Genomic DNA, 19,229 nt, shown 5'->3' with positions numbered 1-19,229 from the left:
ATGACACATCACAGCTGCATGAATAAGACCACTTAAATTTAAGCATGAAAACATTAATTCAAAATGTTTTGTTTGGAGGAATCTCTATTATCCAATATCCAATACTGTTTTGATCTGTTCACAGATTTCAATGTCTCTGAAAAAATTTCAGGCATGTCAGCTTTGTCTGAATTCCCTTGGAGCAGGGGCGCAGGTGCCATACCCACGTGACCAGGAGCTATGCTGTCCCCTAGCCTGCAATTCCATGGAAATCTTGTCTTTTCATAACCAACTGACTACCCCAAATTGGATTCTTAATGGCACACTACCTGGAAATTCAAGTGCAGCTTCTTTTATTTTCAAAAGTAACCTATTTGAAGACAGACAGTTAAACTTACTTGTTACGATCATTTAACATGACTGAAAATTCTAGAAAGCAAAAATTATATTATTTCACCCTTGGGGGATAGGGAGAAAAATTTTCATATTGTGTTCAGAAAACTGCACTGCTAAAGAAAAAAAGAATGTAATGGTTGATCTCCTGATATCTAACTACTAATAGAATTCAGAACTGAAATCAGTAAAATAGAAATTGTGCCATTAAATTACCATTATAGCAATACTCTTTTGAAATACAATTTTAAATATCTGAGTTGATTTCCGGGTCTCTGTGGTATTTGTGGATATGATTTCTTCCCTTCCATTCTCATGCCCAATGCAGTAGGGTGCATATGGTGCCTTTCAGGCTAGCTGGTTTTCTCACTGCTCCAAAACTAAACCACAAGTAAGCATAGAATGTGTTAAAGAGTTGCACTTCCAAGTACTTCCTTACGATAGTCTTAAACCAAATCTCACCAGCAGCAGTATCTTCCATACATTTGCAATTTCAAAACCTTAATTTCTGGAAGCTAATGAAAATCTGCATTCTTTATTAGGTCTTTAAGTCTGCTCTTGCTTGATTACTGCGATAATTTTAGGTTTTAAATCTAAAGAAATGGAAAATACAGTTGAAGAAGAGATTTGAAAGTGAGCGCATTAGTGGCCAGGTTCCCTAGGTGCCTTCACTGATTTTTGCATGCAGAGTCTCTTTCACTGGACTTCTTCAGAGTCCCAGCAAATTGACAGAAGAGCATCAATGGAAATGTCTGCCCTTCTGTGAGGATAATTTCCCCTTCCTCAGCATAGACAGAAACATTTATGGACACCATCTGATGTAATTTCTATCAGTTTATGTCAGTAGTGCTTCCCAAATTCATCGAGTGGGCAACTCCTGTAAAGGTATTATCCTCCATACTTTACAGAGGAATGACTTGTAAAGAAACTGCGTGACCTGTTCACAACCAAAAATGTTTTCAGCACAGTCACATCTCCGCACTCCACCATGGTGCCTGACAAGATCATCCTGCTCTTTTTTTAATCAGGACCAATGTATGTATCCCAGAATTTTTTTCCCAAATATCCGAGTAATTTATCATTCTGTTATCTGCTGTTAATGGCATGAGCATGTAAGTGAAATAAAAATAACTGAATCAGAGGGATTAATCTGCTAAAAAGCCAGTATGACTGTTTAGTTACTTTTGTGAAAAATTACGTATTGGTCCCACAGGAGCCTGGCTTGTGAAGATCAGAATGCCATTACAGTGAAGACTGAAGTATTTATGAACTGCTTAAATTGCAGCCCTGCTTGAGAATTTGGGGGAGACTGTTAATTATTCAAGTATAAATTAAGAGTGGAAATTTTAAATTTCCTTATCAACAGTCTTATTCACTTCAGAATAATTATTAGTCCAAAATCCACCTGTTACTGATTTGGTTATTTCAAATGTAAACAGTTTTTGAAAGGGCTTAGCTAAGAATTGCATATCCACATTTGAAAGAGTTTGGACCAGAATTCGCATCCATCGCTAGAGCTCCGGTGTCAGGCTTGGGCACTGATTGCACCGTGTGCGTGGCCACGCCGCGGGGCAGTGAGCTGAGGAGGGAAGGCACCAGGCAGTTTTTACCATCCTCCCTGACTTCTGTGGCCCATGCTCTCTGGCAGTATCTCGGAGGAGGCACACGCTGCTTTTTCTGCCTCTCTAACTGAAAGTGTGTGTGCAAACAAATGCCTGCCTCTGTTCAAACATAACAGTGTTCCTGAATGAGACCAGGCACAGGAGACATGAGATCCTAGGAGAACAAGAGAAATCAGAAGTGAATCTCAAAATTACATTATAATAAATATATATCTGTCCTTGCTTATTGAAGCACTGATTTATCCATACCCCCCCGAGCTCAGATCAGTTGCTGAGGGGTTTAATACAAAGCAGTTAGTGTCTAGACGACTTTGTCCTATCTGGGAATCATGAGAATGAGAAGCAGGCACTCGCCGCACAACAGGCACATGAGGGATCCAGCAAAGTAGTACCACAAGTAGCTTCAAGGGAGACCAAAGACAAAAGGCTGAGATGATATGCATAATCCCGGGAAAGGGAGTTCCCTATGTTAGAAAGCATTTCCCTTCTCCCACAGCGCCTTATCTCAGAGCCCACTAAAACCAAGGGGAAGCTCGTACTTGTTTTCGTCTAGAGTGCACCCAAACTGTTGATACTACTGCGTTCTTTATAAGGCAACATTGCATTGTAAGACACAATGCTAATATCGATATGCATATAGTAAGAACCATGCAAATTGTCTTCCATGAAGTTCCATGAAGGTCTGAACTGCACCAAAATCTAGAGGATTTTAGAGCATGGCCAAGGAACTGCTTTCCCGTGAAGCCCGTGCAGGAAATCTGAAGAACACCCAGGAGACTGCACAATGCTACTATATACTATTGCTGAAAAGTGTCCTGTGCCATGCGACTTCTCTACCACATACTACATAAAAAAAATAATTATATTTAAGTAGGTTTGCTGGTATTGTTAGCTCACCATCCCAAATTTGGTTTTTATCTGTTTCATCACCCTGCTGAACCCATTTTGACAGCTGCAGTGTGAACACTAAGGACAGGGGTTCACCTTTGCTTCCTGTTATAAAAAACAAGGTCTTAGACAGTCCTCAGTTCCATGAAATCCCCATCCTTCATTTGCTTTATGGGTGCTGCTAGACTAGAAATTATACTGATAACCGAGCCATCCTGTTCTGCAGTGATATTGAAGAGAAACACCACATCAAAATTGGTTGCAAAAATCTTGCAGATACTTCTCCACTCACAAGAAGTTATTAATTTGATCTATTTTAGGAATTCAACATTTAGATCAGGTAAACTTATTAAGCTTTTTAATATGTCTTTGGCTGTAGATCTGATTTAAGAGGCTCTCACTGGAAGTTAGTCTGGCAACCAGTTCCAGATCTTTTCCTAGATCAACCTCAAAAGACTCAAGTCGTGTTAATCAACAAGTTATCCAGTGTGCTTTAAAATGGAACCGTGAAACGATATATTCAAAGAAAATGGCACTATCCACGTACACACAAAAAAATAAAAGAATAAATAAAAAGGCCTGTTTAGCTTGTCTGTGTGTGTTTTTGACAAATCCAGTCTCATCAAATCTGTGGTTTGGAGTGTGGGCACAGAACGAGCCAAGTCAGCACAACCGGGCACACCTCGGGCAGGGAGTGGGGAAGGACAAGTGTCTGTGGGCAGGATGTGAACCTCTTCAGATGGCTCTGCTAAAGGAATAATGAAATGGTGCCACAACACCAGTTAAAATATGTGGGGAGATAAATGCTTAGAAGGCATTTCAGAGCAAGAGCGCAAATTAATTGTTTAATTGTAAGGTATAATTTAAGCTTTTACTAAGTCTATCAAGATGTATACAGACTACATATTTATAAGAAAAATACCATTGACTCCATATAATCAATAAAATTGAGAGTCTCTATGAGATTCAGCTACTTAGCCTGCCAATCTTTATGGCATTACAGTATTATTGTTCTTGGTTTAAGATGTTTTCTCCTTTCAGCTGCTACTGAGCCTGCACAAATGGGAAGAAGCCAAATGATTGCACTGAGGAAACAGTGGGGCTGAACAGATACAAAATGCTGTCAAACACACGGAGTGAAGAGAAAAAATATGCCTTTAATTTCTTTTAGTTCTTCCCTATTACTTATATCAGCAGTTGGGCAGGGGGAAGGAAAATAAATCAGATGCACGAATGATTCTCGAGATGACAATATCCCACTTAAAGAGATATTGATAAAATTTATAGGATTAAAAATGCATGAAGAAAACTGGGATGAAAAAATCACCTCTGGAGAAGTGTATAGAATAGCCGCTGAATTCTGTGCCCTCTCCTAGCCATGCAGCTGATGTGAACAGTGAGGGATGTGAGGCTTGAGGGTGTTGAACCCAGGCCTCATCTCTAAAAGGAGAGAGCCAGCCCAAAGAAAGGCTTTCTAAGAACAAGCACCTCCCAGGAAAACCCTGATTCCCTCAAAACCAAGATCTGAATCGTGCCCGCTCCTCAAAGCAATGCCAAGCTCACTGCCCCCTCCAAACCCGCAGCAAAATTCCTACAGGAGATGAACTACCTCCATTCGCGTTTCCTTGTCATCACGTAGAGGAGAAGCCACAGCAAGGGAGTTACCGTGGCTGTGTGCTGAATTAACATCTGATCACCGACGCCTGTTTTCCTGTTTGATCCTCTGCATTCAAAGCGCAGGACTCCACCGGGGTCCTGGCAGCAGGGGCGCGGTGCTACAGACAGGCACGCTGCTCCCCGGCCGCGCAGCCTGAGGAGCGCCGTACGCTGGCTCCCCTAAGCCACATGCTCACCAGCTATGCCATCGTCTGTGCCGTGCTACAGGATTATTTATCTCGACGTGCCTGGCCTGCCCTTACCCCTCCTCTCTCCGCGGGTAAAGCACACGAGGTCTGCAAGAGCTCGTCCTCTTCGTGAACTGCTGTGAGATTTCTGCCCGCAGGAACAGTACCTGGATCTGACAAGTGAAAAAGCAGCCTGATATTTTCTGGCCTGTATTATTAAATGGTGGGTTGCCCTTATCATGATCCCAGTTAAGCCAGTAAGTGTTTTGCCATCAGCTTCAGCAGAAGCGTGTTCGAGCCTTAGCCACCAAGGATTTGATGATGGCAGGTCACCTAGAAAATGAACTGAAATTTGTAAAGGATGTTGTTGCTTTCGTATCAAACAATAGAGTGGTTAAGAACTGGGAGGACAGACAACACATGACTGTTTTCGCAACACATTACTATACAGATCAGCTAAAACTTGAACCTGATAACAAAGGATGCCTTTCTCAGAAATTGCATGGAAATGCATGATCCTTAAGTGATTTTCTGCTTTGGATCTCTTTCTTGCTTTCTTTTGATGGGCAATGGTCACCTTTAACCCTTTGACTTCGATACTGCAAGTAATTATTGCTACCACAAACACTGCAGTAACATTTAGTAATTGCACACCGTTTCTCTTAAGATGTTAATGGTGACTATGATGCAGTTTCACTTTCCTTCAGTAAAAGAAATCTGTGAACTACTGTGTGGATTTCTCTATATATCACTAAATGCTCTCTTGTGCGGGCTGTCTGACAGTAACAGACTTGTTACCCTATTTGTACCTTGGTAATGTACTGCTAAGAGGAATTAATAGCTTGCTAAGCAGAACTACTTTGCTGCTTTCTGTATGCTTTGCTGGCATTCACACTGTCCTGTATGATTTTCAGGTCTTAATATCAATTTTGCAAGCGCATCTGTAAAAGACAATTAAATTATATGACAGATATAATTTGTATTGGACCAATCCATGCAAATCCTTCATTTTTGCAGGAATTAATATTTTATATTACACAATGAAAAACTAAAAGCAATTCAAATTGATTTAGCCATGGGGTCTCCAGTCAAGGATGTGTGGTTTTGTACACACTCCAGCCCTTTGCACTGACCTTGGGCAGAATTTTTGAAGTATATATAAAAAGAAAAAAAGTATTGCTTGTGGTATTCAAAGAAAATGAAACTGGCACTCACAGACCCTGCGCTATACTAAACTCTTACCACTGAACAGAACTTTCTTTTAAAATGAGTGTAAAAAGCCAGCTAATTTTCCTTACTACTCTAGCATAATTTATTATTTTTGATAGCAACTAGGAAATATGGAAATGTGGGTCCCGTATTCTTTCCTTTGTGTTCACACTTCACTCCCTTTATATTTACATCAGAGACCTCTATCTGGTCTCATTCATACTACACTCATGAAACTTAAATGTACAGAAGTCCAGTAATTTGTGATTTTCCCTGAGGTACTCCAGCCCAAATTTAAGCCTTTCTTCTCAAAAATAGAACCAAATTATTAACTATAAAAACAATGATGAAGCTAAGATCATAAAATTAAGTATCTGAGAACAAAAATTCCAAGCATATAGATCAAAAAGTTTTCAGAAAAATGTCTGAGATTTCTAACATATTGGCAATAATAAAATGCAACAAATAAGGAAAATTTATGGAGCATAACTAATATGACGTAATCTATGTTACAGAGTTATATGACTCTTGGATATATAATTTAAAAACTTACTAGATAAAAGTGGAACATTGTATGCTCTGTGCTATGGTCATTCCTCCTTCGCTCTATTTGTTAAATTCATTTAATAACTGTATATATGGTTTTAAACATAATGGTTGGAATGCTTTTATTTATGCCCTTCAGCTTGCTTATTACTCCGATTATGTTGATTATCTTTCCTATTAATTTTAAATTATTTTATTATTTTTGAAAAGCTGATGCCAAATCTGCTCGCCTTTAGTGGGAAATTATGAGACACGTAAAACTGGTAGAAGATATTAATGCTTTTTTTTTTTTTAATAAAATTGCAAAATATTAGGTGGAGTACAAAAAGCAGTAACTACACAATCATTTCTTTATGTTTATTCTCTAAAAGATGCACCCTGAAAACCACCTCATATTTGAAATTTGATCAGCTAAGCTACAGAACAGTTCTATGCCTGAATTACAGGGCATGTAATTTGGCCTCTACATTCAGTATATGCCACTTCCCTGCAGCTTTTGCTTAACATACATAAATGAAATCTGTGGAAATGTCGTCATTTTTCTCGATCACTTTATGAGGCATTTACAGTGAAATAACTTCCATGAAACATATTAAGCAGATCTAATTATTCAATTATTCAAACAAAATAGCCTTTATTCTGTGGGTTTTTTGCAAAAGCAAAGGATAATGTCAGGCAGAGTGCTGCTGTTTAATATGCTTGTGTGCTGAAGTACCTTCACCTGTCTTCTAGCATTTTAAAATAGCTTGTTTCATTCAAAAAAGGATGCCAGTGGACACCAACTTTGCTAAACACACAGATTTTAAACACCTAGTAGGTATTGTTTAAGTGCTTTCATGTTTCAGAATATACATTTTAAAATGTACTGCACTGGGCACTACGTGGTCATGCTGATCACTTGTTGCTAAATAAAAAGGATGTAGGCTGTCTCAAATGACAAGAAAACATGACAGATATGGATCCATGAACTAATTATGAGCAAATGCAAGAGCTGATATTAATGCATGCCTGTAAAGTAATCACATTGGTACTACAGAAATCAAACCTTCAAACTTCTCCACAGAAGTGAAAAAGCAACAGTAATTACAACTTGTGAATTGATGACAGCCAGCCTGTACCTTTGTTCTTATTTCATACAGACCTCACTTTTTTACATTTTTGGCTTTGTTCCTGCATAAACTTTAAAAGAGCAAGCTATTTTCCTTGAACATCAGAAATCTATACTGGCAAATACAAATTTATTGATTTTTTTTTTGATAGGCATATCCAAAACTGGAAGGGCTAATAATACTCATGGGGGGAAAAAAACCCCAACACCCCCCCCCCCCCCCCCACCTCTGCTGTTGAAAAGTTGCACATGAGAGGGAAAAAAAAATACATACAGAGAATACTTCCCACATCCAAACATTTCAAGCCATCTGAACAGTGTTCACTTGCTGCAAAGTTGCCAATTCTAAAACCCGGATTGAATGAATCTTACTAAAGGAGACCCAGTAACCCAGTGATCCGCCAGACCTCTCCTTAAAGGCAGGTTTCTCTCAAAAAAATTTCTTAGATCAAATCTTAACCCTTACTGTACAATTAACGCTAGCTAGCTGAAAGAGTGCACACTATGTGTGTGATCACGGCACTTTTTTAAAGCACATTAAAGAAAATTTCTGTTCGATAGCATTTTTGTTAGCAACATTTCTGTAATGTAAAGGCTCCTATCACTGTGCAGCAAATATGTGGGGTTTTTTTTGCTCTTATCTCACGTAGTGCACTTGATAAGGGGTACTACTGAATCTTCTTCTGCACGCTGCATTACAAAGAAAACTGTCTTTTTGTAAGGCATTTTCTCTGCACTGCTTTCACATAAAATAAAGGCTCTTGTAACTGGATGTATCTGACTGTATTAATGCTCAAATGGAAACTGAAACCCTTCTACTTTATCTGAAGTACAAATCCCCCAAAAGATTCTTGCCTTTCCAATTGTGTTCGTTGTAATAAAGGTTAATATTGAACTGAACTTATCGTATTCTAGCATCACATGTTAAGTTCCAAATCTGTGTGTGTGATCTATTTTCTCTTTTATTGTTGAAATTAAAGAATAGGAAAAAATGTTGGCAATATTATTAAAAATAACAGAGCAAAAGCATTTTACTTAAAGACAGTTCAAACCTATTGCTTTCATGAGGAGGAAAAAAAACATGGTGCAAAGTACTGGGGGGGGGGGAAGGGAAGAGCATCTGTTGAAAATTAACTACTTCAACATTAATTAACACATAATTTTCTACCTGATGAAATGGTGTTGTAGAAAGTATAAATTGAAGGCACAAGAGTAAGAAATGAGTCATCTTTGACTTACCGTATCAAAGACTATTGCTGTATTGCAGTCAGCATCCAAACACAGAGCATGAAGCTTCTCACAGATCAGAAAAAATATACGATCAATGAACAAATCAAATTCATTGTAAAAATAAAGGCCAGAGATTAGAGTATGTATCCAAGGGTCTGGTTAGTCACAGCTTTGACTAGCCTGCTACAGAGCTCTGCAAAACAAGTATACTGCAGCAGTGTGGCAAGCATAGGATTGCAATGCATGTCCCATATATTCAAGCATAATAGAAAACATGGTCTGGAGCTTATTCCATGTGGAAGTGGGGTTTGTTTTATGCAGGCAGAAAAAAGAGGGGTTTTTTTTCCCACATAATAGAATTAGAAATGAAGATTTTTCTTGATTATTGTACACAATAATTCCCCAGGATATCAATTACATAAAGCAGGTGCCTCTGTCTCCTGTTTCCCAGATAAATGCCTGTAATCTCATTTCACAAATGATCCTATTTAGACAGGAGCCACCTATTGTGATGATATCATTTGCTCTAGTATCCATAAATGGGCAACTTCCTACCAAACGTCACGACCACTGACGACACAAATCTTTATAATATTGAGTGGGCAGGGTGGTTGATGGGGTCCCATCAATCTACAGCAGCTTCTGCTGATGTGATATCATGAATCCTGTGTAATCATCTAAAAGGCTGAAAATGAAGAGAAGCATTAAACCTGTCTGGTGGAGCTCATTAAAAAAAAAACCAACCTAAAACTGGAAAGAAAAAAAAAAAATCCTAGAGGGTTAGTAAAGGCAAATAAAACATAACCACATAGCAGTGCACCTTTTCAAATGCCTTCTGCACTCACAAGGATACTGGTAGATACGGGCAAAATCACTCTCAGTTAGGAAGTGTAGCTGTCAGTTTCTTTTTAACAAATAATAAAGACCATATATCCTCTTTTCTTGCAAATGCAAAATATACATTGACAGCAAAAAGGACCAGTGCTTCAACTGATGCACAAATTAGCCCACTCTTACTGAATATTTTTAGAATTAGCAACTGCTTGTCACAGTAGCTTGGAATATGAACTCTGTAACAAAATATCCTTAGACTGTTTGAAAGCCAGTCTGCGAGACTGGTTTGCTTCATGCTCTAGCTGCATGGACTTAATTTCTCAGATCATTCCATTAAATACACATATTTGGGATATGTTATGATACTCACAGTTAGCTGCAATTAGTTTCCATCTGCCTGCTTTAATACAGAGGTTTGAGGAGAGTTAAAGGTGATATGGGGTTCACTTGCTTCCCCACCCTTTCCCCAAGGGACTCAGTTGTGCCTAGTGGCTAAAGCAAATTGCTTAAGAACTTTGTATTCAATATTTTTCCTGGCAGAAGTTGGTAAGAACTTCAAAGGAAGATCCCCAGTTTCAAAAAAAGACCTGAGGGGATTTTTCAACAGGATCTCCACGAATCTTGGTTTACATTCTCCTGCTTTGAATGGACTGAGCTGCGTCTAAACAACTTCTTAATACACAGACAGAAAGGCATAACACTAGGATCCATCCACATGAGTGTTTGGACAATGCTTATCGGAACGCCAGTCAAACTGGGGTTTCGGGGTAGAAAACTTTAAAACTTAAAAGCACAAAACCCGAGAAGACTTTATATACATTTCCACTTCATGTAGTTCCATCACAACAGTCACTTCTCAAAATCCAGCCCCTCCATTGTAGATGGCCCTTTTTATATCTTGCATTTATTTCATAGTATCTGTGGGGCAGGGACCACCCTTTAAATTTCGGCGTTACACATAGGGAAGGTCCCCAAGGCAAGCAGTGCAAATGTTAGTAATAAAAGCAACTCTGGATTACAGAGTTGACTACTACCGCGGTGACTCACGTCAGGTCTAGATGGGGTGAAAGCAAAATTTGAACACAGCATCCATGGCTCCAAGATGCAACTATGCTGTCAAAGCAGAAAAGTCAATGGGTTTTCCAAAAGCACCCTGAAGAGAACTTCTTCCTCAGAGATTGAAAACAATGGAGAAAACCATTTCAGAGCACTGAATAGCCATTTAGACATGAGCAGGTGCTTTCCTTCTCCCTCCCTCCCTCCCGTGCTCATCTCCAAGATAACACTAGCTGACCTCCCTAGATATGCTGTCTAGGCAAAGACACAAGTGCATCTTTGACTCTGGGGATCATAACCCCTTCATTTCAGTACTGTGTGGAAGTAGAAAAGCATATACTCTGCATGTCCAGATGGCATAAATATTTCCCATGTGTTTCCATGACAAAAGATAAAGATAACACAAGAAAGTGGAAGCGTGTGTGAGTGTAACTGAGATTGATGGTCCAGAAGTTTCTCTCTTGGCTAGATAAAAGATGATGAAATGGGCATGAGTGAAAAAAAAGGCAGAAAATAGCAAAAAAGAATATTCATCACTGTTCCATCAAACTCAGTCCTGCCTTGGGAAATGCCAAATGTCAGATTCTCTTGGTAATGTACAAAGACTTTTAAGGCTGTTCCAGGACATAGTAGGAAAGTACACGTTTTCACATTTTCTTAAAACAATATTTTTTTCAGCATCTGAGTCAAAGGATGTCACCACTCTTCCTTAACCTAGTTTTGAGCTTACCAAGTGCACAGTAATAAGCTTAGAACAAGCACAACCTTCCCATGCAAAGGAGGATGGTAAACATGGTCCAGTGGAAGATGCCCTGATGGTTCTGATCTTTGATTAAAGGACTCTAGGCTTCATAAGAGCTGGTGCTCTATTAGGTGACTGAATGAAGTGACCATCATTCGAAACAGTTCCCATTTGAGTAGGGAGATACTGTGAGAAAATACCCCAAACATATTCCTGTCTCAAGAATGGCCTGAAGGATTATACTGAAAGGACAAGTTGCTCTAGTGAAAGGAAAGTTGTTTTGTTAGGTCCGGGGAGACTGTCATAAACCACAACATCTAACAGTAAGCAAGCAAACAGTAGACTCTTGATGAACTATAGACCATACAACAAAATATTCTACCCCTCTTAATGTCTTTGCTTTACATTTGGGATCATGAACCCCCTTATATCCTAACAAATAAGTCTAAATGTCCTTAGACCAGCTTTGAAATTCCTACTGGTCTTTATTTTATTGGGCTTATTCTTTCTAGCATACTTGGAAAACAAGTTTCTCCACGCATTAGGGTAAGTCTATAAATCTGCATATTCCTGGGCAGAGAATAAGCAGACTGAATCTTCTTTAAAACATCTAGACCTTCCACTAATTAGAATTGAAGCCTAAGTCATAAAACACCAATGGAATACTCCTTTCTGAAGGGGGGGAGAAGAAAGATGTTACCTTTTAAAACACCTGCTGGTATTTTAGTAGATAGTATCTTTAAAGTGGAGATGGAAGGAATTGCTTCAGTTAAATGAGCTTTGTCTGCTGATTTGAGCAGCAATAAACCCTGCCATCTCCAGTGTCACTGTATCGTATTAATAAGTGGGGAAACACAAAACCAACAAAAATTATACTAAAAAAATTGCAGTGCTTTCCTTTTAAACTCTAAACTACCAACAATCAATACAAATAAAAATTGAATTCTGACATGTCATCCTTTTCCAGAAACTGAGCAGGAAAACAGTTACTGCACATTGTGTGATGTTTCCTTTAGTCACGTTACTAAGGTCACCCCTTATGTGTGTCAATTAACAAGGACCACGCACACTAAGACAACAAAAAGCCTTATAAGAACTTGTGTCTTCACTCGTTTCTACAGCAAATGAACAGGAAAATTAAGCAAGAGTCTTGGACAAGGAAATTTTAGTCTGCTATCCTTTCTAATGTTTGCAGCCAGGATCAGAAACACTGAGGGCTAAAAAGTGCATCCTCCTTCTTTTAGCCAGGTCTACTCCTGTCTAAAATCTCCTGAGGAGTTGAACCTAACTTGTAGGACACATTGGACAGATATTTCTACAAGATGCATCACATTGCTGCACTTAAGCAAGGATTCTTCCTTAAGTCCCTCTGAGATTCATCACTATTGCTTTTCAACAAGACCACAGAAAACTCCAAAGGGGGATTTCAGCCTCATAAGGCCAAATGTAATTTGTCATAATATAATAATGATGATGAAGAATTATCTGCAGTTTTTAATTACTTGTCAAAATCCTATTAGCCAACAAAAAGCTAGTAATATCTACTGCCAATATCATACCCAAATAAATTCTTAAGAATAATCATCACAATCAATTATTACTCAGTGGCTAAAACAATCAGGAAAAAACTCTGTTCATAAGCTCATTTCTATACCACCAGTTGCAATGCTAGTACCCCAAAGAAAATATGAATGTTCATTTTAATTTCACACTTCATTAGGAATACAGGTGTAAAAAATTCTAGCAAATAAAAAGTGACATGTTCTGATGGGAAAACACATAATTTTCATTTCCATATCAATATTAAAAGAATTGAGAGCAGAAACATTTAGATTTTTTAAGGGGCCGGACTTTGCTTTTTATTTCAAAGCCTGGTTAGTCCAATTGTTGATCGATAAGGCACAATCATGGTTTTCATCTAGTGACCCTCCTAAATAAATCACCATTGTTTGGGAAGTTGGAAGAAACGGATAAAAAGTTTTGTCTGATGTCAGTCTTCCTCTGAAACTGTGCACTTTACCAAGTCATTCTCTTTTCTGTGGAACTCCCCACTGCTTTGAAAGGGAGCTGTATTGAAATGTTTATGTATGTCCCAAAGGTTTGTACAAAATACTGCTTAATACAAGCAGTAACTAAGTACTCTTTTCTACTATAGCCCTCGGTACTGTAGGATGCCTGGCAGAAAGAGCCAAAGGTCAGATGATTGGCAGGCTTCATCCTCATAGCCTATAAATCTAATCCTTAGAGCATTTCAGATCAGGATTCTCTATAAATTACAGCTATTGTGACAAAATGTTCCCTTTGACAGACAGGTGATTTATGTAGATAGTTTCCTCCATTGAAGATCAAAGCTATAAAATGATCCTAACATTGACCAGCAAAGCAAAGGTGTGGTCATAAACCTGTGACACACAAAAAAATGTCAGAAAATCTTTATGTTCTGATATTACCAAGGAGGAAGATGCAGCTGTGAGCACGATAGCTTTGTGAACGACAATTCTTCACTCATTTGGAGGCAAAATTTTGCAGACTGCAAAAACTTTTGGCTACCCTTCAATGCAAGTGTTGAAGAATGGCAATAATAACTACAAAGACAATCCTGAAAGACCATATACCAATCATAACACAAAAAAATGTACCATTAATGCCTTCCTTTAAAGACAATGAGATTGTTTCCAAAAGTTCACTTTTTTCTTCCTACCAAAATCTCCAGAGGACTTAATTTAGAGTCTCTTAATAGCCTACCCTTTCTTTCTTCCTTTTCAGAGCTTCCAACCCTTTTCATTGCAGTAGCATTTTCAGAATGTACCCAAGAACTTGGTATCTCAAAATGCTGATTGGAAAAGAAAACTGTACAGTAAACACCTGCTCTCCCTATGGAGATGTGTAAGCTTACAGTAGTTAAGAAGTGTCTCAACTTTGCACTGTTAAATTTAAACAAACTTTATAACAGGGGAATTATTTTTACCAAACCTATAAATATTTTTCTTGGGTAACATTGCCCTGGAAACCCTGGTCTGGGAATGTCAGTGTAGGCCTTCTGAGCCTTTCTTGTTTTGAGTAAAAATAGGTACCAGTGACTTGTGATAAATGTCAGGCTTTTATCTTTCTTTTTGTTTTCTGGTTTATGTCCCATGACAAACACAGTTCTTTCACTTGCAGTCCTGTGTTCCTTGCCTTGCCTTCCCCTTCCCCTTCTCCTTCCTGATTTTCTACGTTCAAATAGACTAAAAAGTGATGTAAGACAATGTTTTCCTATCTGGTTTTGGATTTTACACATTGCCGGTGACTTTAAAAGATGACCAGCAGACTTTGTGACAACACTGAAGATGCCACTCTAAGAAATCATTCTAGAAACTATGGAAAAAATATGACAAAGAGGTAGGACTCGAAGATGGTTGAAGGATGACCAGGTTCTGGCTAAATCTCACATCCAGGAATCTGTTCTCCCTTGACAAGCTGAAGAACCTAGTATGTCTTCAAGTAGTACAATTGTGTTGTCAGTTTGTAAATGTGATCAGTAGCAGCATTTCAGAGAAAAACATCGGGACAGGACTACAGGCTTATGATGTGCTTATGCCAGCTGTGTGCAAGAGGAGAAACAGATGCATGTTTTCTGAAGTCGGAACCTCCATCTTCACATTTGACTTCAGTGACCGTGAATGAGAACAATGAAATATGAAGATAGCGATGGCAAAGACTGGGATGCCTTGGTTTGAGGTTTTAGGTCTGAAATGCATGGTGTAAATGCTTGCATATTTACACAGAGCACTGTAAATAACCAAGAATAGTTTGCTCAAATGTGTTAGGGAATTCAAACATAGGCAAAACGTCTTCTATACATGTTTGAGAGCTGTACTGCAAAAAGCTTGCTACCATTTATACTCAGCCACAGGTACTAAAATTAATAAGATACTGGTAAGCACTGAAACTACCAGATTCAAGCTCCCGGTTGAGCCTTACCCAGTCATACAGTTTGAAGCCAAAAATACCCCAACTAAATTGTTAAGACTGAATTCCTGGAAATAATGGTCAATAAAATTTCCTCTACTGACCTCTGTATTGACTTTTATGTCTTTAAAAAAATAAAGCAAAAAAAAATTGGAAAAAGGAATTCTTCACTTATAACACAAGCTGAACTTCTGCTTAAAGAGGAAAGGAGGATCTGAGATTTTAGCCCAGGGAATACCAAGAGTATGACTTTGAGATTTGGCTTTGTGTAAGAAACGGAGGAGGAAAAAATCAGGGAAAAGCAAAAGTGGATAAACAAGATTTGGGGGGAGGGGGGAAGAGAAGTGTGTCAGCAGCTGTGTAAGCCCAATATTAAATGTGTGCTGTGCTGCAGCAGCTAGAGTACCAGAGCTTGGGCCTTTTCAAGTTGAAACGTGTTGTGAGTATTGGCATCACGTTCAGGTCCTTGTTCTGGCTGATACACAGTGATTTGAGATGACAAACTTTGTTCCGAAGGTGAAACAAAGTCAAGTTCTGTAACCTCAAATGTTGCCATGAGACAAAACAGTCATCTTCTGGCTGTATCTCATCACGGGCACTGGCACTAATCCATTTCCAGGCATCACAGCTCATAAACTCAGAACTATTATGGACTCGATAAAGTCAATCAATACATTAGTTAAGTGAGAGGGAATGATTTAGCTCTTAGGGGGAAAAAAAAATAGGGCTCAGTATTTTTCTTTTCTGTTTTTGAGCGTCTTGGAATAACATATTAAATCTCAAGAAAACTGAGTTCAGACAGATCCATGCCTTGGCACATTCACGTGAAACAGAATCAAGAAAACAAAGTCTTTTTATTTTGTTTAAATAAAATGCGAGGTCTTCAAAACAAGGACTGCTTCTTACTATCTGTTTTACAAAGCCCTCTTGAAGACCTTTTCTTCCGAGGCCCTACTTCATACTGAATACGTGCAACAGCTTGACAATATACTGGTTTTGTCCCCTATAAATTTGAAAAGTCAAACTTTAAAGTATCAGCATATTACTGGTGAGTTTTTCAAAGGTGGAAAAACCTATAGTACCTAAATGACTTTTCCCCAGTGCCAAATCTGAGCTAGATATAAAAACATAGTACAGTGTTATGGGAGGAAATGTGGTACACTGGATCCCACAATAGGCATTAAAAATACATTTTGAAGCAAATTCTCCTCAATCTTACATGTTAACTTAAAGCAATAAAGGTAAATAGCTGCATGTATTTGCACACATCAAAATAATCAATAACGTATGTTGACTTATCACAATCTTTATGAGGCCTACTTTATCAGTGATTCTGTCTTTTATTTTAGAAACTAAGTTGAATTATATTTAATACTTCCTTTTTTGGAGAGAAAAAAATATTCACAACATGGGATAGGGAAACTGCATTTTTGTAATGAAAGAAACCCCAGAATACTTTAATGAAATTATATGCAATACTCAATATTGCAATATTCAACACCCAAATGTACAATAAATCCATATAAAAGCAGTTATATCTTCTGCCTCCTCTATCAGCCTACATTTTCATTTCAGAGAACCTTGCTCCTACCCCAAAATAAAGTTCCCAAGATGGCATGTATTGCAACTTTTAATCCATGTTTTTTAGCTTGAATATATCCAGAGGCTTCTAGCGTAAGCTGTGGCAGTTACGGTGTGCAGTGAAAGGACTGTTTAGCCTGGCTACTAAAAATAGTGAGGTTATTTCTGACATAGCAAACAAAATAGTAGAAATATTCTTTCAGTTGGATTGTTTTTATTAAGTTTCATGTTTCTTGCAGAAAGACAATGTGTGCAAGACAACTCATTAACAGTGGTAAGGAAGAAGAAGTAAAATCCTCTAGCAATGGCTCAGAAAAGCATATTACAGTACATCTGTCAACTGGCTCTTCTTTAAGTGTGGCTGAGGGCCAGAGAATGATAAGACAAAAATGCGGGTGTCACTGATAGATTATTTAACCCTGCCAGCATGCAAAGGAAAAGCATCAGCAATAACATGAATATTCACAGTAGCAACCTTTGATGCTTTCATAATTCAGATTTGACCTCAGTGAAAAACTTGGCAGAAGACTGTTGTGTTCCTGTGATTCTAGTCTTTTATGCAAAGGACAATAACCCCCCTGCATCAACCCTTCGTCGTGATTGCCCAGTAAGAACCTACAAATGTTTGATAACTAGGATTTTGCAGACTAGAACTGAAGCACACTGGCAAAGCTGATATGTGTAGAAGTCACTATGGTTACTGCCTACACTTGCTTTGCCTCCAATAAAATCTTTCATTTCCATAAGCATTAAAATTCACCAAATGCACCAAAATTATTCAGACAAAAAAAAAATCTCTGTGGTTCATAAGCCTTTTAGCTGCGTTGCTTTTATCTTTTTAAGTTTAGACTCTTAGCTGAGGCATATTATTACACATCTGTGTATAAGGGCAATTATTGCAGTAGAAACCTTGCCATGGAAATGCTTGGTTAGACCCCAGCTTCAGCAGCATGTGCGGAACAGCTCTCTGCTCTTGGCCAGTGCAAAGCTGAAACCCAGAAAACACTATGCTGGATGCCGGACGAGAAGCACTAGCTGGTGACTTAGCAAGCCAAATTCAGATAAATACACTTAGTATTATTGTAAATCTTCCCACTTCTAAGAAGATTAAAAGTTCGTCTTCCCTGATTAGATTTCCTGCCTGTTGTAATAAGAAACGGTTATATGTAAAACTAATTTTTGTTTGTTTGTTTTGCTTCATCTTATAGTAATCAGCATGATTTTTCCTTTCAGTATTCTTACATAAATGTCAAACTGGCCAGAGCTTATAATATTTCCTGAATTCACTATCATTTGGTATACCATAAACCTGCTCTTTAAAATTGTGTCCAGTGCCTGTCTCCTCGCCAATCACTAAAAACATTTCTTACTTTTATTCTTTTAAGCAGGTAGCTTTCTACTTAGGTTCCTCCCAGCATGCCTGGTGATTTTGCTCCCTGCTATTGCCTGTTCTTTTGAAAACTCACCTGAACTCCTATCGCCACTCCTCCTACATCTAAGTAACCTATTCTTCCTCTTTTCACCTCAATACCTCCTTACAGCTAATCGCCTGTAGTCACCAGGTGACATATCTGACAGAGGTAGATCAATGCACTCGTCAGCAGTTTAGCTATTTCCCTTCTTTTTCCCTGAATCTGATTTAGCTGATGATCCCTTTAGGTAAAAATTCTTAATACTACTCTTCATACCCTCGATGAGTTCCTCTGAGAAGGTTTCACCGAGCACCTTTTCCCCCCTTTTTTGGGAAGGGCAGAATGCTTGCTGGGAGCAGGACATGCAGGCAGAATACTTGAAACCTTCAGCAGGAATTACACTGAGCTCCAGCTATAGTTTGTAAAGAAGCGGTCCCGTCAGAGGCTTATTCCTGCCTCTGAGGCAAGATATATAGTCCCCTCGACACCCAATTGCGCATATTCTCTTCTAGCATCGCCAGGCCCGAGTACTCAGACAACACCCCCAAAAGTCACAAATGGAGCTTTCTTAAAATCAGAAATGCTTTCTTAAAAGATAGATATGCAAATTTCACTTGATACTGACTTTTTTTATATGGTAGGTTATATTCAGATCAGATTTCCAACCTGTAAGAACTAAAAATACTGCCTATCATACCATTACTTTCTTAACCCAATGGAAAACCAAAGCTTTTCCTGTAATCCCTCATTTTCAGAATAACAGACTTTGGCCAATGCATTACATTTCACGTGAAACAACAAATCAGCAGTGGTCGCTTTTTCATGCACAATTTC

General features: G+C 38.5%; 1 protein-coding gene across 20 annotated transcripts in view; it reads right to left on the bottom strand.

Annotated features, from left to right (window-relative positions):
* DLGAP2 (DLG associated protein 2) overlaps nt 1–19,229 on the bottom strand; it is a 466,376-nt gene that overhangs the window by 322,667 nt on the left and 124,480 nt on the right. For 3 of the 20 annotated variants that reach the window (XM_075747314.1, XM_075747320.1, XM_075747323.1), the window contains exon 1: nt 8,829–9,262. The exons of 16 other annotated variants lie outside the window; for them this stretch is intronic. The gene's annotated coding sequence lies outside the window, so the exon portion shown is untranslated. Of the gene's footprint in view, nt 1–8,828; nt 9,269–19,229 lie in introns of those variants that run through there. One more of the 20 variants, XM_075747317.1, reaches the window with a different exon arrangement.

Source organism: Balearica regulorum, chromosome 3, assembly GCF_011004875.1.
Source record: "Balearica regulorum gibbericeps isolate bBalReg1 chromosome 3, bBalReg1.pri, whole genome shotgun sequence".
Taxonomy (NCBI): domain Eukaryota; kingdom Metazoa; phylum Chordata; class Aves; order Gruiformes; family Gruidae; genus Balearica; species Balearica regulorum.
This window is presented reverse-complemented; position numbering and strand designations above follow the sequence as displayed.